The sequence below is a fragment of the Vanessa cardui genome, chromosome 12 (assembly GCF_905220365.1).
Source record: "Vanessa cardui chromosome 12, ilVanCard2.1, whole genome shotgun sequence".
NCBI classification, from domain to species: domain Eukaryota; kingdom Metazoa; phylum Arthropoda; class Insecta; order Lepidoptera; family Nymphalidae; genus Vanessa; species Vanessa cardui.
In genome coordinates this window covers 12,509,659-12,536,852 of record NC_061134.1, presented here as the reverse complement: position 1 = coordinate 12,536,852, position 27,194 = coordinate 12,509,659, and positions in this window count along the sequence as shown.

Below are 27,194 nucleotides of genomic sequence, written 5' to 3'. Positions count from 1 at the left end.
CTCTCTTGTATATGTAGCTGCAATGGCTCATTCGCCTTTTACTGTTTGGAAGTATAGTTTTCTAATGGACTAGCTACCCGCCCTGGTTTTACACGGGTGCAATGATATGACACCACAGTAGAAAGTTTTTAAAATTATCAGGGTTTCTTCTCGAATCACTCTTTTTATAAAAAAAAAAATATCGAATCATAGTCCGTGGCGTAGTTTTAAAGATTTAAGCATACATAGGGATATAGGGACAGAGAAAGCAACTTTGTTTTATATTATGTAATGATAATAATACCGGAGCCGGAGAAAGACCACAGTGGCGTGCACTGGGAGAGGCCTATGTCCAGCAGTGGACAAAAATAGGCTGTTGATGATGATGATGATGATGATGAATAATACCCAGACGGGTTTGCACAATATTATACTCATCAATAATTTCACTTTTCGAATTTAATTATAATGGAATTCATAAAAAATGCGCTTAATATTATAATATAAAATATGTTTAATTAATACAACTCAAATAATCGCAACAAAACACAAAGCTAAACTTTTCGAATCTCATTCCGTTCTTAGTCGAATTTCTGATCCTCTTGTATATTTAAAACTTCGGCGAAATGACCTACGTTTTCGGAATTCAGTCGCTTATAATTAAATTACTACCCTCAAGGGTCACAATTCACAACTTAAGAAAACTTGATTTATGAATCCCAGACTAGGTGTTTTCTTTGACTTATGTAGCTAGGAAAAGGGTTATATCCATCCAATTTTAAAATAGACTTTTTTATAAATGTTGTTACCTATACTTTTTATGTCACCTAAGTGGACAAAGGCATCCTTGCCTTCCCTTCAGGCGAGAAGTTTTGGAGCTTATCACGCTGCTCCAATGGTTCAGACACGTGACTGGTTCTTATCCAGTGGTTAGTGGAATATGCTTCGAACCTTTTCCTAATTTCCTCCATTAAGAAGAGGGTTTTGAAACATATTCCGCCAAGCTGTTCCAATGCGGGTTGGTGGAATGCACATGTGGCAGAATTTCGATGAAATTAGACACATGCAAGTTTCCTCACGATGTTTTCCTTCACTGCGGAGCACGAGACGAATCTATTCATACTTAGCTATATCTTGTAAAATAAGAAACATATTAAGATACTATTTCACTTATGCCTAGCAAACAATACAACAAACATACAACCTAACTTGTCTATCTTTCAAAAGTTAAAAATGAATGAGTGAATATATAACTAGCTGTGATTTACCAAAAATATATTGCTGTAGCCTTAGTTGCTTACATAGCCTATCAACCAGTGAAGCCTGTCAAAATCGGCTAAGCCTTTCCAGAGAATAGCGCAGATTATAGAAAGCAAACAGACAGATATACAAAAATTGTAAAAGAAATATAGTTTGTACATGTACCGTGTAAAGATTTTGATATGGCGAGCACACACTCCAATTTTATTATTATGCATTCAATACTTTGAATTAATGTTTATGGGACATTCAGAAACCTTAAAATGTTTTATATTAATTAATGGCTATTATATGTTATAAGAATCGTTTTGTTATTGTAGTCGCTTATGACGTTGTTATATGTTTAAAAGCCAACTAAAATACATAATATATATTGAAATAGCTTAGCTCTTTATAAGGATAATTGTTAACATTTTGAAATATACTAGCGACTCGCTCGACTACGAATGGTGCAACGCTAATCCTAAATATACTACAGAATTTGTTTATCGACCGACTTCAAAAAGGAGGAGGTTATCAATTCTGTATAATAGTCTGTATTTTTTTACGACATCACATTAGAATCTTCTAAAATTATCAGTGTTTCTTTTACTATATTGTCTATGGATTGTATATAAAAACCTTTCTCTCTAATCAGTCTATTTATTAAAGAAAAACGCAACAAATACCGTTGCGTAATTTGAAAGATCTAAGCATACGTTAGGTCTTTGTTTTTTACTATGATAATGATGATAATTTATTTTGATACTATTCGTGTCTATTATTATCGAGTTGATATAAAAAAAAAGTAAAGTAAAGTAACAGCCCGTAAATTTCCCACTGCTGAGCTAAGGCCTCCTCTCCCATTAAGAATAGGGTTTAGAACATATTCCACCACGCTCTTCCAATGCGGGTTGGTGGAATGCACATGTGGCAGAATTTCGATGAAATTAGACACATGCAGGTTTCCTCCGATGTTTTCCTTCACCGCCGAGCACGAGATGAATTATAAACACAAATTGATTTTTAGCATATATGAATATGAATATATGAATATGAGACAACATCACATACATTACTCTGATCCCAATGTAAGTAGCTAAAGCACTTGTGTTATGGAAAATCAGAAGTAACGAAGGTACCACAAACACCCAGACCCAAGACAACATAAAAAACTATTGACAATCTATATCGACTCGGCCGGGAATCGAACCCGGGACCTCGGAGTGGCGTACCCTTGAAAACCGGTGTACACACCACTCGACCACGGAGGTCGTGTGGTGTGTAAATTAAGCACATATATATAGTGATGCTTGCCTGGGTTTGAACCCGCAAACATCGGTTAAGATGCACGCATTCTAACCACTGGGCCATCTCAACTGTGATATTTACGGTAATGAATTAATTAATAAAGAGATGAACACACCGATCCGTTACTAATTAGAACGGTGGATTATCATCCTCCATGTTCTTTCTTTACAGAAGAGGAATTTGCTGAGCTGTTGAACATTGCCGGTCTGTTACTTGCCTTATTAACATTAAAGTAGATTTTTCCATGAATAAATAAAGGATCTTCCCTCGACATCGCATACAAATTGTTTTAATTTAGTTAAGCGGATTACGGCTTTATTAATTCCGTTTCAATTTAAATTAATCTCGATACATAACTACGGAAAAACTAATTTAATTTATTTGTGATTTTTATGTCACAGTAGCTGAATATAAATGTTATGGTAATTACTTAATTATTAATAATTAAACCGCTTATTAAGTGTACTTTATTTTGTAGATGATAAAAAAGTTTGGAATTAATACCTGTTGACTTCCAGGTAGGTATTTAACTAATGTGATTGTATTTTAAAAATGTTGAAAAAGAGTAACTACTGAGTTTCTTGCCGGTTCTTCTCGGTAAAATCTACTTTCCGAACCGGTGGTAGCTTCACTTAATTTTAAATGACGATTCAAAAGTGCTTGTAAAAGCCCACTTGAATAAAGTTTATTTTGATTTTGATTTTGAGTGTTAGGTCACTCGAAAGACATACTTTTCATCTTATATTACAAAGTATGTTTTTAATTACAAATTGAAATTGTCAAATCTGTAGGTGATAGTGTGATGAAAAAAAAATTAACTTTTTATTTTTTCCGTGTAATTTAAAAATATTTTTAATTGCGCCGAAGAAGCAAAGTTCTCACGCGCATTCTCGTAACTACCTACCTTTTTCAACCGACTTCCAAAAGGAGGAGGTTATCAATTCGTCTGTATTTTTTTTTTTTTTTTTTTTTTTTTATGTTTTTTACCTCATAACTTTTCACTGGGTGGACCGATTTTGATAATTTTTTTTTTGTTTGAAAGGTAGTGCTTCCCGTGGGGTCCCATTTTTTTTATTTTTTTTTCCGATGATGGTATCCATGTGAAAACGACATAAGTCTTAAATTTGCATTATGTATTTGCGCGACAAATAGGTGAATAACTGAAAATCACGTTGACCAATTTTGATAATTCTTTTTTTATTATAAAATATATACTTCAAGGGTAATTTGGTGAAAGTTTGGTAAGGTTCTGAGCACAGGATCCATGACAAAGTAACGGAACGGAAGGGAACGGAACAATTCTGAGGAGCACGTTAGCGATACTCGGTCGAATCTTTTATTTATAGGTTATTTGGATATTTGAGTCACCTTCCGTAATGTGGTTATGTTTATGTAATTATCATAGTCGAATATTATAATCAACTAGCTACCCACCCCGGCTTCGCACGGGTGCAATAGTGATACTAAACATACTACAGAATTTGTTTATATACGACATCACATCGCAAACTTCTAAAATTATCAGTGTTACTTTACTATATTGTTCATGTTTTATATACACAAACCTTCCCCTTGAATCACACTATCTTTTAAAAAAAACCGCATCAAAATCCGTTGCGTAGATTTAAAGATATAGGGACAGAGAAAGCGACTTTGTTTTATACTATGTAGTGATGGAACTCCTATACGGCTCGCAGTTATGGTGCGATATGGGGCAGAATTTCTTACTATCTTTAATCAAATTTTGTGTATGTGATGTGATGTCATATGATGACGAAATATAGTTGGTCTTTTTCAAAGTTTTTTTGCTGAGTTCGATTACAGCTCTTTCGAGGGATCCTTGTAGTTTACGCCGCGTGACGTATTAAATCCGCATTTTCGAAAGTCTATTTTTGCTTTATTCGCAAGTTTCCTTTGAAATTGTCCTCGAAATAGTTTCTGACTCATATAAACGGAACGTTTAATCTATCCATATTAAAAAAAATTAGTTAGTCAACATCAGCTTCACTTAAAATCAAAAAATAAATAAAATTTTAACAAAAAGAAAAACCGACTTCAAACAAAACACTATTTTAAAACAAATGAATATGCACGAAAAAGTAATAAAAATAATTGCGTATTCAACATATTTTTTAGAGTCTTCCTAAGTTAAATGAAATGAAAAATATTAGACTACTTAAAAGTCGATTAACGATTATATCATGTAGTTATAATTATTGTTATATTTGGAGTCGGTGTCAGCCAATAAAACCCTACAGTATATCTATCAAAAAACAATACGAGAATACTTTAACAAATATGTTTTTTACAAATTACCTTTTATACAATAATATACTGGATCAATCAAGGGGCTCGTATCGCTTCTTTCTTTTGATTGTTGGGGCAAGGGCACCGTGGCTGACACCGGCTCCAAATATACCAATAACTATAACTACATGATATAATCGTTAATCGACTTTTAAGTAATCTAATATTTTTCATTTCATTTAACTTAGGAAGACTCTAAAAAATATGTTGAATACGCAATTATTTTTATTACTTTTTCGTGCATATTCATTTGTTTTAAAATAGTGTTTTGTTTGAAGTCGGTTTTCTTTTTGTTAAAATTTTATTTATTTTGTTAGATTTTCATCGATTCATTGAAGTTTTGGTATGGAAAACAATAAAACGTTTATTGATTATAATTATCTATATAATACAGTTCTTTTATACAATGAAGAATAGTTACTTAATGATTTATCAGTAAATATTCCAAGGTCAAAAAGATCAAGGTCGAATCCCTGAAAGAAAAGTTTTCAAAACAAACAACGTAAGGTGAATCTAATATTTCCATATTGTATTTTAAATTCCGAACGCATTTCCTGTTTCGGTATTTCTAGCACAATGGCGTCGATTCAAACAAAATGCAAATGTCGACACGACGGATTCGTCTATACATCAAGTTGTTTAAGGAACGTGTCGAAATATCTTTTTTATTTATAAAGAAACAAACTGATTGGAAAGGAATCGAAGATTTGTATATTATTACTGAGAGTTACGGATACTCGTTTATTATATATAAGGCGAACTAAGTTAAAAAAGCTAAGGTAAGATAAGCATGTCCGAGCCCGTTTTTAAAAAACATGACGTCAGCATTGCTGACGTCACGAGTGTCAGGGCTTTGATCTTTATCCATCCTCGGAGGTTTGAAATTAAACTCAGGGAATATTCTTCTCTGATTTATTCCAATATGAGGCGGTCCGATCGCTCCGACGGCTCGAACCAGCCTGTCGATACCGGCGGGCGCTTGGTCTTTTATAACAAAAATAGGTGGGTAGACTAATCACCCAACATAACACCTGTTTACAAACACTAAAATATTTCAGACTAATTTAACATTTCACAATTCACTAAAAATTATTAATTTAACAATCAAACAGTTTTAGATTATTGAAATAATCATTTCTGGACACGTGCTTTTCTTAAATTCGTGGTTCGGCTCCGACATATATATAGACAACCACAGAAGGAGAAGGTTCAAGTTAACAATTTTTTTTAATCGACGAGATAAAATTAAATAATCTATGATATTAATGATTATAAACGTGAAAGTAACTCTTTCTGTCTGTCTGTCGATCTTCAACTGCCAAACCAATGAACCGAATCTGACGAAATTTCGCTATGAAACATGCTTGACCTTCAAGGAAGGACATAGGCTACTTTTCCACTAACATATACCATATAACCTACCCCATAAAACGCGAGACACGACCACTAGTCATATTAATGACGGATTGCGGAACAAATGGCGTTTTGCATATCACTGAAACACTTATCTGACACCTTTAAAATGGGATATACGATAATCTAGTACATAACATAGAAGATATAATGACTAAAAAAAATCAAAATCAAAATAGACTTTATTCAAGTAGGCATTTACAAGCACTTTTAAATCGTCATTTTACAATTAAGTGAAGCTACCACCGGTTTGGAAAGTAGATTCTACCGAGAAGAACCGGTAAGAAACTCAGTAGTTACTCTTTTTCAACATTTAAGAAATACAAAGTTAATACAATTATTTAAATCAATATATCCTGCTTGGAAGTCAAAATGTCTACGGAATTTTATTATAGAAACGGATACCTTGCTCCAAGGATTTATTGACTTTGCGGAGTCGGAACTTGGCGTTATAAGCTTATCCTTACTCCTAGTGCACATACAATGATTATCACTGATTTTATCGAAGTGATCAATGTTACTGTGAATATACATTAATATACAATATTGTTGTAAATATACTGTGTGACTACTTACCTTATGGGCTAATCGAAAGGAATATTGCAACAGATTTGTTTATCTCCATTCTTTCTTTGATTTTCCAGCAATTAATCCCCAAAATAAGTAAAAAGACGTAAAAGCTTAAACAATCAAAGAAAATCCCACCCCATTTGACATTTATAATACTCTTTAAGGTGTGTGCTTAATGGTTTTAACTAATTGCATTAGAATTAGTGGCATTGTTATAATTACTGCCGAAAGATTCAACTGAAAATGCTTTGTTCTACCAAATTTCCTATTGGCGAGATTGACGTGACTAATTAGTGCGGTAAAAACGAGGATTGCTCTTAAACGATAATTAGGGGTGAGTGAGTTTGTTTTTGTTTTTCTTCTTGTATAATGTGTTGAGTCAACACTCCATTCAAACGTTCTTTTTTTAGCGATATTGAATATTGTGATTCTATTTTTTAATTTGCACTTGGAATTCCACGTGTTCCAAAATTAAATTGATCAATAAAATAGAAGAACATTATTTCTTCTGATAAAACTAAAGCCTTGATGATAGCTTGATAAAAGACGAGAGATCACGAGGTTCTGTTTTTGATCCCAAAAAATTCTCAGTAACAACTCAAAGTCCGGAAGTACGTGCACTTTCGTACCTCGGAAAGCACTGAACTCTTTCTAGACGTGTCCGTTTTACCCCCACATAATTTATTCTACAGTATTCTATCTTGTTCTCGTTATTTTTAAGGTATAGGTTGGAGGTCGAGCATATGGTAAGTGGTCACCATCACTCATAAACAATGACGCTGTAAGAAATATTAACTATTCCTTACATCATCAATGTGCCACCAACCTTTGGAACTAAGATGTTATGTCCCTTGTGCCTGTAGTTACACTGGCTCACTCACCCGTCAAACCGGAACACAACAATATTGAGTACTGTTATTTGGCGGTAGAATAACTTTACGTTTAAATGTTGAGTTAGCTAGTGCAATTTCATGCTCAAGAGTCATAGCATATCATTTAAGGCCGGTAAGGTGATCTCTCATTGGTCCAGGAGATGTAAATATTTCTTACTGCACTGTTATACTAATAATTGTTTAAGCCGTGTTACCAGTTCACATACCAAATATAAATAAAAAAAGAGATTGTTTGATAAATGGAATTAGAAGCAAAAGGTGCGATATCGTCTTTCAGCAAAAAGACGAAAACCGGTTAAAACACGTTCTATCCGGATATCTAACGGATGTTTACTTTTAATGTAAGCCTGAATAATGTTATTGCTTTATTTTGACCATTTCTTAACAACTTTAACCAGCGATTTAGGTTCAGTCATAATCCACAATAAAATGGTACCTGGATTTTCGCATAACCGTAAACCCGTAAACACTAGTTGTATTTACGGTTTTGGAATCCGCCTTTATCCGATGATATGTGGATTTTGTTTTTTATAAGGAGATATTTTATTTAAAAATGGAATTAGTTCTATATTTTAATACATCACTACTTAATATCAAATAAATAAGATCCACCACGCTAAAATTCCACCGTACCATTCCTCAAATCCTTCCAAAATATTCATGGAATTGTGGAATGTACAACTTAACAATTAATATTAGAATAATTATATTTATATATTTATTGGCATTTACTGTTTTGTTTGAATATAAATTAGGATGAAATAATATTGTATTGAATTTAAATTACTTGAAATGGATTTCAACTCAAAATTTTCAAACTGCAAAATAGATCTTTCTTGGTGAAGGTACTTTGTCTATGTCCATTTTAATTGGGGTAGCTAACTAGTAATTAAAGTAAAGTAAAGCTAATCAGTAATTCTGCCGCAAAAAAGCGAAACTTAGTATTTTTTGTGTATATTGTATCTAGAGAGACAAATGACATGACACCTTAGTTTCGAACACACTCGAACCGAACACACTCTTCACAGAAATATTAAATACTCCTTAAATCGATAATGCACTACGCATTATCGATTTAAGGAGTATTTAATATTTCTGTGAAGAGTCGAGATGGCCTAGTGGTTAGAACGCGTGCATCTTAAACGATGATTGCGGATTCAAACCTAGGCAAGCACAGCTGATTCATGTGCTTAATTTGTCTTTATAATTCATCTCGTGCTCAGCGGTGAAGGAAAACAACGTGAGGAAACCTGCATGTGACAAATTTCATAGAAATTCTGCCACATGTGTATTCCACCAACTCGCATTGGAACAGCGTGGTGGAATATGTTCCAAAACTTCTCCCCAAAGGGAGAGGAGGCCTTTAGGCCAGCAATGAGAATTTACAGGCTGTTGCTGTTTTTGTTTGTTGTTGCTGTAATATTTGTGTAAGTCAGTGTAATTCATTATGTTCCTCAATGTATCCATTGTCATACAATTTAAATAAAACGAATACAAGCGTTTGTTTATTTTAACGCAATTCTATACGGTACGATGTTTGTATTACCCTCCTTCATAAAATCGTAGCTTCTATTCTTCGCAGGAGTTCAATAGCGTTCACATGAAAGCAATGGCTTGCTCGTGGAGACTTCTTAAACTGGTGACATAATACTACTCTTAATGTAAAATTCTGTACTTTACATTCTGTATATGAAAATCGTACAAATTAAAGGACAGCAATCTGGTTATTTTGTTTTGTTTCATTTGTATGATGTTTATACATATTGTTACAGTTTGTTTCCATGATAAGTAATGTTATGTAAGAAAAATCTACATTTACATTATTTAAAATCATTTGATAGTCAAATAAACAAGGGTGTTCTAGGTTGCCTGATCAGAAGCATAATTTACATTATCGAAAAATATATGGACACTTGCTTCAATAAAATATTTCAATCATGAATCATCTAAATACCTCTAGTGGTTTTTATTAAATTTACTATATAAAAAGTATACGTGTCAAGAATAAAACCTCTTTTAGTTTAAAAAAAAAAAGACATCGCGTTTATTATTAATACGACTTTTTAGTTTACTTATTTGTAGCATGCGACCTTTTACAATTACTAATTAAAATTAAAATCCAGGCAGGAGCTGGATACGAGTAGCTGGAGAAAGACCGCAGTGGCGTGCACTTGAAAAGGCCTATGTCCAGCGGTGGACAAAAACGGGCTGATGATGTGTGATGATGTGAAATAAATTTAGTATACTTGATTTATTTATTCATTCCATAAAAGAAATGAAATAAACAAACCAATACGAATTTCAATTTTGCATTACATATATTTAAAAATTTTTTATTTAGAAATATTTATTTAGAAATATTTTTTTCATTCTATAACTGCAAAAAATATATAAATATGTAAATAATGGCATCGAAATCTGAACCAAGATTTAAAAAAATAAAATAAGAACGCGATTCCTCAGTCGCAGTGGAAGAACCGTTGGTCTGCAGGCTCTAAGTAGTGCACTAGAATTTCAAATCACACCGGATTTAAGCGAAGTAATACAAGAACTAGCTCAGCTATTTGTTGTTGGTAAATTTTAAAGTAAATGAAATTTTTGATTAAGAAAGGATGCGATGGCGTGTCTGTGAAAAGATTGTCTATGATAGGCGGCCATTTTGAATCGGAAGAAGTAGAAATGTCCTTTACGCGACAAGTCAGCGTCATTTTATTAGAAGATTGATTCAATATGTTTGTTCATTCTACATTCATCCTGTAATAGATATATTTTGCAATGCTCTTTGATAAAGTAACAGCCTGTACATTACCCACTGCTGATATAAGGCCTCCTCTCCCACTAAGGAGAGGGTGTGGAACATTTTCCACCACGCTGTTCCAATGCGGGTTGGTGGAATGCACATGTGGCAGAATTTCGATGAAATCAGACATGAAGATGAATTATAAACACAATTAAGCACATATACGAGTATACCGTAGTGCTTGTCTGGGTTTGAACCCGAAGTCATCGGTTAAGATGCACGAGTTCTTACCACTTAGCCATCTGAGCTCTTCTTTGTGTTTGTTTATAATTTTTACTAGTAGTAAAAACTACTTTGGAGAAGAAAATAATTGATTTAACATAATTATGAATTGGCCACACATTCTACATTCATCCTGGAATAGTTGTATTAAAAAACGACGATCAAAATATCAAAATATGAATTAAGTTTTTTGGACCAATGACATTAATACTTGGTATTCTTGTGACCTGATTTTAATTGTAAGTAAATCAGTGGAACTAAAGACACGAGGGTTAAAACAAGTTAGTTCTCAAGGTCAATGGCTTAGTGGCACATTGGGGATGTAAAGGATGGTGAATATTTTCACCAGCACCAATGGCTTTGGTCAGTGGTGCCCATTTGTGTAATAGCACATTTCTTCACTGAGTGAGTAAGTTTTTATAAAATAATACCGGTGATTATATTAAAATAAAATATCCTAAATCAACGAACAGATTTTCCCTGGAATATAATAATAGCAATATTATCTTTTCAAAAGAGTGAATATATCAAGTATAAATTATGTATTATTTAGTATTAAAATTTATGTACGATAATATTTTAATTCAGACTCTTCTTGCTGTCGAAACTCATATTAGGCAACAAAAACTCTTTTGCAGCTCTCTTGTTTGAGATAAAGTTAAGCTTTTGCAAACACGCCGCAGTATTCTCTGGAGTCAGTAACGCACAGAACACAACATCATGGAAGAGCCATGAATTCGTGCAGCAAGTTGTGATATACATTGCAGTATGTTAACCAACATACCAGTTACAAATATCAATCATATTTACTAAAAGTGTTTTTAAGCTGGATGGACAAACATATGGATGTTATGGCCATTAAGACGTTTTAAATGTTTCTTACATTACTAAAGTACTTTCATCCTTCATCTAAGATGTTATGTCCCTTGTGACTTTGTTTAAATTAGCTCACAAACTAGAACAGAATAATGCTAAGTATTGGTGATTGGCGGTAGAATATAAATGACAAATGGTTTTCAAAAGAACTGTAATATCATCAGAGTCCATATGTGTACTGATTATATTGTTATTAATAAAACACTAAGCTAATGTACGCTATTCTGATATTAATCTAAAACATCAAATGTTTTCTTGTATCAAAAATCGTCGTCCGAGCTAAAGTAGTTCATAAGATTCTCAAACAGGTCACAAAGCTAATTTACGATGTCCCATATTAAAACTGTTTAAAAAAACCATCGATAATTTATAGTTCCACAGAGTAGTTGAATAGGCAGATAGTGTTAGTGCCTCCCTTCATATTAGAAGAAGAGAAAAGAACAAGCAAATAATGCTATAAAATGATGCTGCTGTTGATTGCCAGACATCGATCTGGTCTTTGAAATCACTTTTCTTACGTGCCTGAAGTACACAGTTTTGAATTCAAATGAAATTGATGCATATGAATTATACCATTTCTATGAATACATCTGTTCTTTGACTGAAATAAAACGAGGTAAATGCGATTTTTCCATGCGAAGCTGACAGAGGTAAGGCTTATTATAAAAATGTTTGTATCTGGGAATTTACCTTATATTTATAGAACTCGTGTCCACTGGGCAGGTATGGATTTTATATGTTCAACAACAGTAACAAATAATGTTAGCATTTAAGTCAATACGGCTATAGGAATGAAAAGTTTGATACCTACGTAAGAATAAATTTCTGATACCACGATATTGAGAGAATACAGGTTAATTTAAACTCTTACAAAATGAATTTTTGAATTCAACAAATTAAACTTAAAAAAAAAAACTTCAAAGCTCTCTTCGAGATTGTTAAGGACAGGATTGACTGGGCAAAGTCCTCTTCATTTGAGAAGAAGGTTAGGAGCATGTTCCACCACGCTGCTCCAATGCGGGTTGATAGAATAATTAAAATTAGATACATGTCGTTTTCTTTACGATGTTTTCCTTCACTACCGAGCTCGAAATACATCATAACAAAAATTAACATGAAATTTCTGTGTTGTCTGACTGGATTTGAAACAGCCTTTATCATTTGAGGTGCACGCGATCTAACCATCGGGCGATCTCGGCTCTTAGACGATCTCAGCTCTTCGAGATTATTATAGATTAATTCACATACCATATCAAAAGGATAATATGACAAAACAATAGCCTAGGTGGTTAGAATTCGTGCATATTTATTAATGTTTGAAAACCAGAATTTTCTCTTCGGCCTTAGCCTAACAGTTATACAGGCTGTTAATAAAAACATATAAATACGAAAAAATGATCAACCCAACTAATTCACTATGAATTTATTTCACACAAACTGCGTGGATTGTTAATCACGTCACGACCAAACTGAACGGAGTGATTGGAATCCAGCAGGTTACGTTGTTTACACGACGTGGAGTGAATTTTATTCCCATTGAACTTCTGGGCACGCCTTTGTTTTATTCGACGCGGAATATGAACCATAGTTTTAAACGTGGAATCAACTTATCCAGCTATGAAAAAGGGGTTTTCCAAAGGACGGGTGCACAATTTTTTACTTAGTACGGCTTTGTGCAAGATGGTTTAGGTTTGTATCACATCGCTTAAAGCCAATCACAATTTTTTCCAAAGTTTGTGATGATATATACCAATGAGAGATATGACTATTAACTAACAACTCGCCAATTTGTGCATCTTATGATAGTAAAAATGGATATTTTGTGGAACACCCGGGTGGATAATATACGCTTTCTTATCTTATGTATTATGTAAAAGTCACAAATAATGAATAAAAACAACAACAACAACAACATCAGCCAGTAAATTCCCACTGCTGGGCTGAGGAATCCTCTCCCTTTGAGGAGAAGGTTTGGAACATTTCCACCACGCTGTTCCCGGGTTGGTGGAATACACATGTGGCAGAATTTCTATGAAATTTGTGATATGCAGGTTTCCTCACGATGTTTTCCTCCACCGCTGAGCACGAGATGAATTATAAAGACAAATTAAGCACATGAAACAGCGGTGCTTGCCTGAGTTTGAACCCACAATCATCGGTTGTGCACGCGTTCAAACCACTGGGCCATCTCGACTCATATAATGAATAATGAATAATAACTCAAATAATGAATAATTAAACAAAAAGAAAAAAATGGTCGCTAAAAATCATTTGTGAATTATAACGAAAGCAAATCGTTTACCACGTAACGTAATCGTGACGTTTTATAAACTTTATATAACATAAATAGAAAGACAAGAAAAGGTCACCTAAAGGGAGCATAATGACGACTTCACGATTTCAGTTAGTTCACACAACTTCAATAATTGGCACAGCAGTGGACATTGTTATGTTGATATTAATAATCAAAATTAAGACTAAAGTTATTAATTTCGGGATACTTACCATGTTTTTTTATTTTTATTCGGTGGAGCTCGATATTTCGATTCGTGAACAAGACATTCGTAGATCATGTCGAAATATCGAGCTCTTCCGAATAAAAATAAAAAAATACATGGTAAATATACTGAAATTACTAACTTTAGTAGTAAAAATACAGACGAATTGATAACCTCCTCCTTTTGGAAGTCGGTTGAAAATAACCATGTTGATTTAAAATCTTAAACATAATTATGACATTTTGGAATACTAAGAAGAACAGACAAGATACTCAGTATTTATTATATTCAATATTTAAATACAAAGTGCGTTAGTTCAAAACAATTACATCTGTATATTACATATCTTGCCTGGAAGTCAACAAATATTAGCTCCACGCGTTTTTATCGTCTATAGCCCAATGCTTTATGGGCCTAGCGATGTAATAGTCGCTGGACCTAGCGACCCTACCTATTGTCGTACCCACTCCTTACAGAAGTGATACGCTTAAGAAGTGAATAGGAATGTTAGCAATTTCTTAATTAATTTGGGGATTTGATATTATTCTTTTATAAAAATGTTTCAAGGTGATTTCAATATTTCAGGTCGTGATGAAAAAATCCTTTGAATAAGAGGCATTCACATTTGAGAAGAACATTAATGAATTGTTTACTGGCTATATATCATTCAAATATAATAATTGATTATTTAATGAAATATGTGCTCTACTGTCATACGTTTAAGAGTGATAATGTAAATTGACACCTTTGTACGTTATTCCTCCAATCCATCACTTCGCGACGGTCGTTGCCTCGTTAGTTATCTGTCAGTTACTATAGGATAATTAGTGTTAGGTGGTTAGGTGAACTTAAGACATTTTGTCATCTTAAGAGTTATTGATAGCGTTGTTTTAGTTTCTTGATAGTTAATATTCAATTTTAAGAATGTCTTAATTAAAAAACTAAAACATGCTATTATTAATTTTAGAAATTTAAAAAAAAAATATGTATATAAGTGTTATATACATATATTGGCTTTATCAACACAACAATTGCCAAAAGTTTTATTTTTTTTTAACTGTAGTTTTGTTTTCTTGCGATTTCATTCTTTTTTCACAGAACGGGACTATATAATTCAAAATAATTAGATTAACTATATAGCATCTTTCATAAGATGTTATAATATAATTATATAAGCCTTACATTATTATACTCCGTCAAATTTTGATGTAATAAACCCAATAACTTATACAATCAATTTTATTCTATATGTACCTAGTTATTATATATAAGGGAGAAGAAAATTGTTTCTATCTATATAAATAACATGTTTATATTTCATTGCGTTTGAAAACCAGTCGTTGGATTATTATGAAAAAATTGATAAATCAATATAAACGTTTTATTTAGAACTTAATCAACCCGTGAAAGGGGTATCTAATACGTTATGAAAATGGTAACATTTAAAAAGATGAAACATTACACAAAAAAAACCGTCACAAATTTCAATATTTGACGCATACACGTAATTCTATCATTTATTTCTTTAAAGAGACATTTTTTTCGGTAAGGGTTGATTCCTGCGGGATATTAGCGTGACACGAGGTTATGGGGCCCTGTAGTCAAATTTATGTGGAATTATTATTTTCGACACGTACGTACTGAATTCCGGTGTGTATACATAATTTGTTTGAGCGATGAATTTTTTTTTTTATCGTGTTCGAATGACACAGGTATTAAATGTAGGAATAATGTAGATTTATTTAGACGTCAGCAGCCATTTATACACAATTTGATAATGTTTCAAGATTTATCTTCTAAGAGTGGGAAGTTGAGTGTGAGTGTGTATATGTGAGAGTTATATTTGTAATTAAAAACGTAAACTTTTGTTAATCTGTGGGATTTTATGATAGAGTTTTCACAGACAAAGAGATATCATAAAAGGTTTTTGAGAATTCGTTTCTTGGAACGACCTTGAATTTTTTTAAGGAGTATATTTTATCTGAATCAAAAATTAACGTAGAGATTTATATATTAAAGAAATTTTGATCTATTGTCACGAATAAATGTTTAAAAAAAATGTTTTCGTTTTTATGTTGTTTAATTGCTTACTATTTGTTAATCTCTTAGTGCCAAAGGATTTATTGTAAAATGTTTTCTAACAAAAAGTCTTGAAGAAATTACTATCAACAATAAGACCGCATTTCGTATATATTTGTTGATTCATTACAAAATATATTCGTATTGTTTTGTAAAAGTGATTCTCAGAACATCCCTTTTTCGAACAAATCCAGAAGACATTATTCCATTAATGGAGTGTTGGGTTCTTTGTCGTATATACGGGTAAGTACCGAGCCATAAGATCAAAAGCTTTGTTTTAACACCGTTATGTTTTAGCATAAATAAATAAATAATCAAAGGCTTTATAAACAACAGAGTACTGTTGACGAGCGATCCCTTGTAAAATTATACCAAAATCAAAGAGGTCGATTTAACAGATTTTTTTCAAATATATCATTCATTTTCATTCATTTCGTTCTTCAATCATAATTTGTTACGTGAACGAATTGGTGGCTCATGTTGGTAAAAATCCAGAAAAAAGTATTTATTGAACATACTAGCGGCCTGTCTCGGCTTCACACAGGTGGACGTAAATTATTATTTTTTTTATTCTTACCTTTTATGCATATAATTTTTTGTTCCATTTTTGTGACATGCTTAATAATTGTCGTTCCATTTCAACTTATTTACATAAAACCTCAATAAATTATATATCTAAAGCTTCCTTATGAATCCCTTTGTCTAGTAGCGAACCTTTTAGTAGTTTTGGAGTTTTTGCGACAATACAGACAGACAGACGCCGGGGAATTTGTTTTATAACATGTAGTGATATCTCTGTGTTGCTGTTTGGTGGTACAATATCTAAATAGTGGTTGATACCTACCCAGACGGGCTTGCACGAACTCTAAAAAAGAATTAAAACTTACATAATTATATAATAATAATAGACGACATGCCATGACAGACATAGACGTTGATTTATAAAAAAATAAAATCTTGGAGTTAGAGACTCTCTTCGGGATTATTTTAAAAAAAGTAGGAATACTCGCTGTTGCGTCACAGTATGTTTACAACAATATTATGTATATTCACAGTAACATTGATCACTTCGATAAAATCAGTGATAATCATTGTATGTGCACTAGGAGTAAGGATAAGCTTATAACGCCAAGTTTCCGACTCCGCAAAGTCAATAAATCCTTCTCGGGGCAAGGTATTCGTTTCTATAATAAAATTCCGCAGACATTTTGAACGTTGCCGTTTCGTAAATTCAAATCGTATACAAAAATACATTGCTAAAAAGGCATATTATTCGATACAAGATTTTATAAATGATAAAAAAGCGTGGAGTTAATACCTGTTGACTTCCAAGCAGGATATATTAATTTAGATAATTGTATTTAACTAACTTGACTTAGTATTTTTAAAAGGTTGAAAAAGACTGAGTTTCTTGTTGCTTCTTCACGGTAGAATCTACTTTCCAAACCGGTGGTAGCTTCACGTAATTATAAAATGACGCTTCAAAAGTGCTTGTACAATCCTACTTCATCCTCCTGCCCTTATCCTTTATTTGGGGTCGGCGCAGCATGTCTTCTCCTTCAATACTTCTCTGTCAGACGTCATCTCACAAGTAACATTATTTCTAACCATATCGTCTTTCACACAATCCATCCATCGTTTCCTTGGTCGTGCTCTACCTCTATATCCATCCACATCCATGCTCAAGGCTTTCCTCACAATATGTTCCTCATTCCTCCGCATTGCATGCCCATACCATGATAGCCTCCTTCCACATAACTTCTCGGCTATCGGTGTCACTTTTAAACTTCCTCTTATGTACTCATTCCTTACTCTATCCATTCGCGTAACACCACACATTCTTCTCAGCATTCTCATCTCCGCAACATGCAATTGTCTTTCAGTCATCCCTTTTTTAGCCCAACATTCTGATCCAGTCTGATCTGATTGTAAAAGCCTATTTGAATAAAGTTTATCTGGATTTGATTTGATTGATAATTATTTGTAAATATATTTAAATTTAAGTTCACAATATATACTTTGGCATGATCAAGAATGCTGATATTGCGAAACAAGATGCATGTATTATTATTAAATATTATGGTAGAACTATTTGTCCGATCTTGTTTCATGATGTTAAAATATTAATTTACTTCCCAATCATTGGACGTCTTTTCGATCCAAAATCTTTTCGGAGATCTCAAATACAGGCAAAAATTTCAACAAAACGTTCCAGTCGTTTTTGTTCGAGTTGAGTCTGACAAAACAATAATGTCATTTATTTATCTTTCAATTACAGTCTTACCTCATGGTAAGCGAGCAAGACCATCTTAGTGGTTCAATATTATTATTTAGTATTGCTGTGTTCCAGTATGAGGGGTACGTGAGTGTAATTACCTAATCATTGCACAAGGCATTCAATTCCCAAAGTAAAAAAAGTAAAGTAACAGCCTGTACATTTCCCACTGCTAAGATAAGGCCTCCTCTTCCATTAAGGAGAGGGTTTGGAACATAATCCTCCACGCTGTTCCAATGCTCGTTGGTGGAATGCGCATGTGGCAGAATTTCGATGAAATTAGACAGATGCAGGTTTCCACACGATGTTTTCCTTCACTGCTGAGTACGAGATGAATTATAAACCTAAATTAAGCACATAAGTATATATAGTGGTGCTTGCCTGGGTTTGAAACCGCAATCATCGGTTAAGATGCACGCGTTCTAATCACTAGGTCAATTCCCAAGCACCTAAGGAATATTAATGCTAATATGCTATGCAGTGGTGACCCCATCAAATAGCCCTTTATCTATTGCGCCCATTTTAAATAAAAACAGTGTTTACATGTAAGTCCTCCGTCATGTGACTTCTTCATATTTATTTCTTTCGAAATATTTAAATTACTTGGGAAAACTCGAGTCAAAGGCAAATGCCTGATTAAATATAGAAGCCTTTCATTTGTTTGTGATTGTCAAAAACATATCACTGATTCGGAAAATTTCTCAAGCCTAAAATAACCGACAAAATTTACTCAAAGGGATTATGTTTATTTTTTCTTTTATTTATAATTTGTTTAATGTTTTTACTTTATTTTAATAATTTGTTTAGTTATAAAAATATTTCACTTAAATTGACCTGAGTGATTTCAATCTCATTATTATGATTCTTATTTATTTACACTCATATAATATTACATTTTTAAATATAAAATACAAACATATAAAATATATTTAAAAATATAAGATACAGAGGCCAACCAGTGGCGGGACCAGGGTCCAAGCCACCGGTGGTCAGGGCTCCAAAGAGAGGAACTTCCTCACAATACGAGCCGTGCCGAGGAGTACTGCCTTCTACATCAGGCCCTTGACCCAGCTACCTAACGAGAGCCTCTTAAGGTGTTGGTCGAGGCTCTTAGCCATCAGGCCATTCGCTGAAACAACTATCGGCACAATAACTGCTGTATCCACATCCCACATGTCGACAACCTCGTGAGCTAAGTTAAGATATTTTATTTGTTTATCTTTCTCAGCCTTCACGAGATTCTCGTCATGAGGGATGGTGATGTCAACAATTATCGTGCGGCGCTCTGACCGATCTATCACCACTATATCAGGCTTGTTGGCGACAACAGTCCTGTCAGTGATTATAGATCGGTCCCAGTACAGTGTGATATGACCTTTCTCGAGAACTGGGTCGGGCACATACCTGTAGTATGGTACCTCTGATACCACAAGACCGTATCGAAGTGCAAGTTGTTGATGGATAATCTTGGCCACTTGATTATGTCTGTGCAAATACTCTCCGTTAGCAAGACGAGAACAACCGGAAATAATATGTCTAAGGGATTCGCCCGGAGTGTGACACGCCCGACATATGTCCACCGTGCCATCCCTCACAATATACTTCCGGTAATTGTTCGTCATGATAACTTCGTCCATAATCGCACAGACAAAACCTTCGGTTTCACCAAATAGGTAACCGAACCGTAGCCAAGATACGGACGCCATAAAGTCCACATCGGATCCATGAAGGGCCCGATAGAAGCGTCCGTGTAACTCCTTGCTCTTCCATACCTCCTTGCGGTTCTCAGTACTTAGTACTACAGGTTTGCGCCAGTTCTCTTTGCCTAAGGAGAGCGGAGTTAGTCCCTTGTCCATTGTAACTACATCTCGGTGCATATCCAAGTCAGTGTGGAGAAAATACTCCCTGAGTTTGTCTACCTCACGGTTATGTAGGGTCTGGGCATTTAAAAAGCCACGGTCACCACATCTCCGTGGGATGTACAATCTCATCACCGAAGACCGAGGATGATGCATTCGATATGCAGTCAGCAGGACACGGACTCTCCTATCCAAGGCGTCTAGTTCTTTTTGAGTCCACTTGAGTATGCCGAAAGAGTACATCAAGACCGGCATGACCCAACCATTGAAGGCGCGAACCTTAAATTGATAAAAGACTTTTGAGTACCTTTTTCAGGCGACCAAAGAAACGCTCCTGTCCTCCAATGATTGTTTCATGTCGGTCACATTGATGCCTAACGCTTCCGACATACCCTAGTATTTGTATGATTCGTTTGCGGAAAGTGACTTAAAGTTTATGGAATCTGAAAGTTGTAATCCGTCAGATTCCACAATCTCTCCTCGCTTTACATGCATAACCGCGTATTTGTCAACTCCAAATTCCATTCTAATAGAATTACTAAAAGTTTCTGTTACCTTAAGTAACTCCACCAGTTGTGAATCTGAAGGTGTAAAGAGCTTTAGGTCATCCATGTAAAGTAGGTGGGATATTACTTTACCTCCTCGCCGCAAACGATAGCCCAGCATTGAACCCTCCAACAGAGTACTTAGAGGGTTCAAGGCTAAACAAAACCACAATGGACTCAAACTATCGCCCTGGAATATTCCCCGCTCAATCCTTATTGGTTCGTCATCACCATGAATCGTTCGGCATCCTGGATAACGAAGAACTGTCCGCCATTGCCTCATACATGATCTCAAGAAACTGCATAGAGTTGTATCTAATTTATACAACTCCAGCACCCTCAAGAGCCATGTATGCGGCACGGAATCATAGGCCTTCTTGTAATCTATCCAGCATGTCGATAGACTCCTTCGGAAACGACGAACCTGTTGGCTAATGGTCATATCAATGAGGAGTAGCTCCTTACTGCCTCGTGATCCACCCCTACATCCATTCTGAGAGACGGACAAAATACTATTATTTTCTATGTGACTATTAATCTTATCTCTCAGAATGGAGGTAAGGAGCTTATAGACCGTCGGTAAACAAGTAATCGGTCTATAATTTTTAGGGTCCGTTGCACTACCTGACTTATGGAGCAGGTGGGTGACTCCGGTGGTAAGGAACTGTGGAAGCGACCCAGACTCTAGAGCTGACTGGAACTGGAATGCCAAGCATTCATGCGAGCTGCGCAGCCATTTTAGCTAGAAGCTATGCAGCCCGTCCGGTCCCGGAGACTTCCAGTTGGGAACAGAACGAACTACGGCGGCTACATCTTCAGAAGCGATGGAAATTTTTCCCATCACTTCCAAAGGCTCGCACGCTTGCCTGACCTCCAGCATCCAATCACCTTCAATGTGGTCGACGGGCACCGACCAGATGTTGCGCCAAAATGTATTCATGGCATCATCATCTGAGCGACACCCATCGACCACCTTTGATGGCATTGGAATTTGCGATTCAAGTAATAACGGTCCACTCGCCGCCTGTACCGACGAATGTGGCTTGCCCATGCATAAACTTTTTGTTCAAGGAAGTCAATACGCTCCACCACATGGGATGGATACTCTTGCGGACCGATACCAGTCCCCAAGAATGCCCGCCCCACGAAACGGATTACACGTGGACGCGTATTCCCTTCCTTAAAACAATATAGTTTTCCAATAAGCACTCTGGTCTCACTAATACGCTTCTCAATCCTGCTCTGCCAGGCCGGTGCAGCAGCCTTTGGTCGTGTAGCTCAAGTAAAAATGTACCAAAAGTATAATTCCCCAGGTGGGCAGCGGCAATAGCCGTCAATCCCACCCGGAGCATGTCTCCGGCAAGCGCCCCGACTCGAAATCTGGGGGGGGCGCGCATACCGCTGAACCACACGCCGATAGCGTCAAGAGCCGAGGAGGCTCCTCTCGTTCTCGTAGCCTGGAGTCGATGGCTACGAGAACCGACACCGCGCAGGCGAGGCCCGACGGCCGGAAACGCCTGTGCGTCCGACAGGGGGAATCCCAGGGTCAGAGTCGGATGTGACGTCTTGCCGCCTCCGAAGGTGCCCAAGGCACGGTCGGGGAGAGGCAGACCGCGGTCCGCAAAGACCAAAACTAGGATTAAGATCCAGTTAAAGGATCCAGGGGAGGGAAGAAAGGAGTTGGCACGAGACGAGCGTGGGCGGTTTATTCGCTCGGATACGCCCGGCTCCAACATCGCCGGCGAGGAAGAGGTGAAGGGGAGTGGCGGCGACTCGGACATGAGTTGTTCGAGTCTCAGCCTCTCCTCTTGCGCTGGGGCCAGCAGGGCCACTGACGGGGATACCGGGGACGAGCGCCCTGACCCCTCCGCGGCTTCGGCTGCCGCGAGAGGTGGGAGGAGCCTCCCTGGACCCGAGGTCCTGCAGGCGAAGATGCAGGCACGTCCCATGGACGAACTTGGTGCCAGCATCGCCAGCAATCTGGTGGCCATACAGAAGGTCACAGACAGCTCCCGTAAGATGAAAGGGAGCCTCGTCTGCGACCTGCGCGAGGCCACGCGCAACACTCAGGCGGCGGTCGCTGAGCTCCTGCGGCGCCAATCAAAAGGCGCCGACGTGGAGAAGCTCGAACGGGAGAACTCCCAACTTCGAGCCGAACTCGCGACCGTCACTCAGCGGCTGGAGCAGCTGACGGCACAATTTAACGTCTTTCAGGCGAAACAGGGCATTGTGCCGTCGGCTCCATCCAATGAGGTGGCGACGCCCAAGCGCACGACGCCGGCAGTGATTACTGCTACGGGGTCTGCAGCGCGAGCCCCTGTGGCGTCCAGGAAGCGTGCCCCTGCCGCACAGGCCGGGCGCGGGTTTAGCTCCCTGACCTCGGTATCGAGACGGTCGAGCAGAAAAGGGCCATCACTGGCGGGATCCTGTTGAACATCGGGGGTCCCGACAGTGACATTAAAGCTGACCGTCTCGCAGCGCGGATGCGTGAGGTCCTCAAGGACCTCAATGTGAGGGTGGCTCGTCCAATTAAAACGGGCGAGCTACGTGTGCTCGATCTGGACGACGCCACGACACGACCGGAGGAGGTGGCGTCGGCCATCGCAGAGGCGAGTGGGTGTTCGACGGAGAATGTCACTGTTGGCAGTATCCGTCGGTCACCCATGGCGCTCGGCACGGCACATGTGAGGTGCCCTCTCGCCGCCGTGCGCAAGCTGGCGACGACCTCATGCATCCGCGTGGGATGGGGCTCCGCTAGGGTCGAGGTGCTGGAAGCAAGGCCGCTATATTGCTTCCGGTGCCTCGAGAAGGGCCACGTTGGGCAGACGTGTCCGAATGGGGCAGACCGGAGCGACCGGTGCTTCGCCTGTGGAGAGCGCGGCCACAGAGCGAGCCAATGCACGGCCAAGTCACTTCGGTGCCCCTTGTGCTCCGATGTGGGTCGCCCGTCGGCCCATCGTCTGGGCGCAAAGACATGCTGCCAGACGGCGGGTGGGAGGAAGAAGGGTAAAAAGACCGCTCCTCCCACCCCGGCTCATACGACCGCCGAGGCTCCCGCCTCAGCACCGGACTCTGCTCCGCAGGAGGCCATGGAGGTCTCCCATTCGCGGGAGTAAGGGTGCTGCAGACGAACTTGAACCACTGCCGCAGTGCTCAGCAACTTCTCACCATTGCGGAGTGGTCCATAGGCCTCGCGGTCGTGGCGGAGCCCTATCGCGTCCGCCACATCTTTTTCGATGTGGCTATCCGCCATCCCGATCGATCCAGCCGTCGTCAGGGAGACACCCTGCCGCGACGATAGGCCCTCAATTCCGCCGGGATCGGTCCTAGGACCACTCCTGTGGAATCTCGCATACGACGCGGTTCTGCGTGTCGAGCTCCCCGCAGGCGTCAGCGTGATCTGCTACGCAGATGACATGCTGGTGCTGGCATGCGGGTTGAGCTTTGAGATGACCAGACGGCGAGCCGAGCTCGGAGTCGAACTCGTTGTCGCGAAAATCTGCGAACTGGGTCTTCGGATAGCACCGCATAAGACGGAGGCGCTATGGTTCCACAAGTGGCCGGTGGGCCGGCAACCACCCTGTTCGCAGATCATTCGCGTAGGTGAATCAAACGTCCAGGTGTCCAGGTACATGAAATACCTGGGCCTTGTCCTGGACGGTCGCTGGAGCTTTGATCCTGCCAGCCTTCGAGGCCTGGATGCGGCGGAAGCGACGAGTCACCTTCCGACTTACACAGGTGCTGACCGGTCACGGTTGCTTTGGAGAGTACCTGTGTAGGTTCGGACGCGAGGCGACGGCGGTTTGTCACCACTGCGGGGCAGACCAAGACGATGCCCAACACACGCTAGAGGCGTGTCCCGCTTGGACCGCGGAAAGGCAAGTCTTGGTCCAGCAAATCGGGCGAAATCTCTCCCTGCGAGCAGTCGTGTCGGCGTTGCTACGCAGGGGATCGGCGTGGGAGGCCGTAGTCAACTTCTGTGAGACCGTCATGGTCCAGAAGGAGACTGCGGGGCGGGCTCGGGAGAGGGCCAATCCTGCCCGGCGGAGGCGACCTGCGGGTCGCCTTCACGGCCTCCAAGCCCCAGTGCCCGGGGCGGAATAAATAGTGCAATCCCTCCGGCCGTGGGTGCATGAGATGGGGGTCTCACGCATCCGTTTTAAAACGGCCGAGAGGAGGACCGCAGTCCGGTATGGCCCCGGACTGCCGGTGTACGCACCAGTGAGGGGTGCGGGGAGGGCGAGACCATCTTCGCCCTCCTGAGAAGGGCTCCGCAAGCCACGAGCGGAGCAACGCACGGGAGAGGCCGCGGACGTGCTGCGAAAGATCCCGTAGCCTCTCCGTTTTCTGTGCTGTGGCGGCCATCGCAGGGGGTTTTAGTGAGTACAATCTCACATAACCCGGCCTCCCTCCCAGGAGTTCGGGTATCTATGAAGATTTACCCTCCGAAACAAAAAAAAAAAAAAATGCTGCAACAGCCGCACAAAACAGAATTGAGTGCGTATCCTCGAGATTTTCACTGCTCTCAAAATAATCTGCGAGCAGTGAATCCAAAATGGACACTAGGTCCCTATTCCGTTTAGACATGGGCAAACGTGGCAACCGTGGCCTAAGCTCAGCGGGAGTGTTACGATACTCCCGAATCGCATCCCCCAGTGCGCTCACTGTACTTACTTGTTGTAATAGCCATGTCACCACCGCCCTCATCATCATGTTCTGGGCCCTGTGGTATTGCAGGAAGTGGTTCCTCAACCACGGGCATTGACGGGCCGGAAGTTACACCGCTATTACACATTTCTGAGCGAATCCGATCAAGCACGGTGTCACTCAGCCTGTTGTTACGCAGAATGACTCGCACCTGATCCGACAGTCGTTGAGCCGAGACGTTGATAGCTGGTTCAAGCGCCTGAAACAGAGAGAGCATCCTAAAACGGTACGCTGTGAGGTTAGTTCCCCCCTGTATCCCCATAGTATGCACGCATGACATTTTCATTAATGGATTGTGTCCATCGCATGCGCTGCACTCCACCACCGGAAGCGGGGACCCTGTTCGAGACCGGTTGGCCTCTGGCTCCCAAGCCCGTCGGTGGCCGGCGTCTCCCCGCTCGACGTACAGGTGTTGGCGACGTCGGCGGGGAGAAGTACTCGTCGCTCGAGCTCGACGCAGCTGCAGACACCAGACTATTTCCTTGTGCGGGGTCCTGTGCCTGCGAGGCGGAGCTGAGCGGCGGGTCCGGGGATGGATAGTTGTGCGCTCGTTATCTGGCTCTTGTCAACATTTTTCTTGGGTTTTATACGTTATTTATTTTAGTTTGACAAAGTCACTTTCATTTTCGGTGGAATTTTTAATATGTATGTATATTTGTTCATTTTTGTAGGATTTTGTTGTTGTATTTTATTACTAATGGTCTAAAAATATATGTTTACACTTTTTTAGATTATTATAGATATTTTTAAATTAATTTATTTACATAATTTTATGACAGTCCAATTTCTTTCGTATCATATAAATTTTTTCCCCTACTTGCAAGTCTATCAAATGAAATAAAAGAAAATTCTTACAATTTGATAGGTAGGTAAATACAGCATGATTAATTATTATCATTTATTAACAAAGTAATTATTTTCTGAATTCACGATAAAATATTTTTTTTCGATATTAGTGAAAATGCATGGAATATAGAACCTCCTTTTTACTTGGACTGCCTGGTGATTATAAAGATGTACAGGTTCAATTCCTTATTTTAATGTCGTACCGAATATTTACTCAAGTTTAACAATTAACTCGACAGGTTCATAAAAATGTAAGTTATGCCCATTTAATAAAACATTACGCGAATAACAAATGAATATTGATTTTTCCTGATTACTATTAAGTTACATTTTATACACTTGAGTGTGAAAATCAATAATTAATCAAAAATATCGCTCATTTTTTTTCACTATTTCGATAGTCGTTTCTTGTTTATCGTACTAGTAAATTTTGACCGTCAATAAAGATGGCCACTATCTATACTAAACAAGGACTTTTCTAATTAATCTTGTTAGTTAAGAATTGAGAAGTCACCGTCATAAAATACGGTTAATTGCTCCCTTAGATCGTTTGATTGAAGCATGTTTACATTACAGCGACACCAGAGGTATATAAAGTGAGATTAATGTCGTCATTTATATAGTACAGATTGTATATTCACGGGGAAATAGATCTTATGTATTAGACGTTAAGGGTGAACGAGTAATTGAGTGCTACCCGTAACCCACACGTGGGGATCTAGAAACGCTATTGTGCGGTTTAATCGAGTTAAGAGATTAGCGTTTATGGAGTCTG